We start from the raw sequence: 1105 nt of genomic DNA, 5'->3' as shown, positions 1-1105 counted from the left end.
AATTAGCACTGAGACGTTTTGGGGTTGCTGTACATATACATATATATATATATATATATATATATATATATAGATATAGATATATATATAGGGGTTGCTGTATGTACGCTTGAAGATATAAATAGAATATATAAAAATTAAAGGCTAGCTGTACATACACCCCGTGAGAGTTCATAGGCGACGCCGCTGCACAACAGACACCACAGAAGGGAAAATAAATATATATTTTATATTTTAAAATAATAAAATATTTTTAATTAACTAAAATTTTATGTTTCAGCAACACAGCTGCTCTGCTTCGATACACCGCTCGGGTGTATAGGCAGCTCCGGCAGCGACGGTGACCGGCACGGAGAGACCTAAAGATGAATATAATCATTTTAATATTTTTTAAATTGAGAAAATTTATTTTATTTTATTTTTATTACTCAATTAATAGTTATTAATTATAAAATAATAATATTTTTGGTGTTTTTATTAATATATACAAAAAGGGCTGTTCCGGGAATTGAACCCGGGACCTCTCGCACCCTAAGCGAGAATCATACCACTAGACTANTGTTCCGGGAATTGAACCCGGGACCTCTCGCACCCTAAGCGAGAATCATACCACTAGACTAAACAGCCGATGCCGGAGACTCTAAACCCTAAACCCTAATAAACCCTAAACCCCAGTAAACCCTAAACCCTAAACCCTAATAAACCTAAGGCATAACGAACCCTAACAAACCCTAAACCCTAGAAGAAACCCCACAGTAAACCCTCCATTCGAATGAATGCTGCAAGCTTCAAACCCTCAAACCCTAAACCCTAAACCCTAAACCCTAAAGCAACGGCCATCTACGGTGTAAACCCTAGAACTGTAAACCCTAAACCACGAGGATTAAACCCTCAAGCAGAGGTTCAGTAAACCCTGAGGCGTAGAAAAGGGTTTAGGGTTTAGGGGGGAGATGTCGCTCTCTGCGTGCATAAGGGTTTAGGGTTTAGGGTTTAGGGTAATAAAAAATAAATAAATTAATATAAATATAATAGACAAGAGAGGTTTGCTGCTTCGGGTTGAGGCCCCACCAACAAAAAAAAACAAAATAGCAACAGCATCAGCACA

This window comes from Eimeria mitis, genomic scaffold (assembly GCF_000499745.2).
Source record: "Eimeria mitis Houghton genomic scaffold, Emh_scaff420, whole genome shotgun sequence".
NCBI classification, from domain to species: domain Eukaryota; phylum Apicomplexa; class Conoidasida; order Eucoccidiorida; family Eimeriidae; genus Eimeria; species Eimeria mitis.
The sequence above is the reverse complement of the archived record's forward strand: the minus strand, read 5'-3'. Positions refer to the sequence as shown.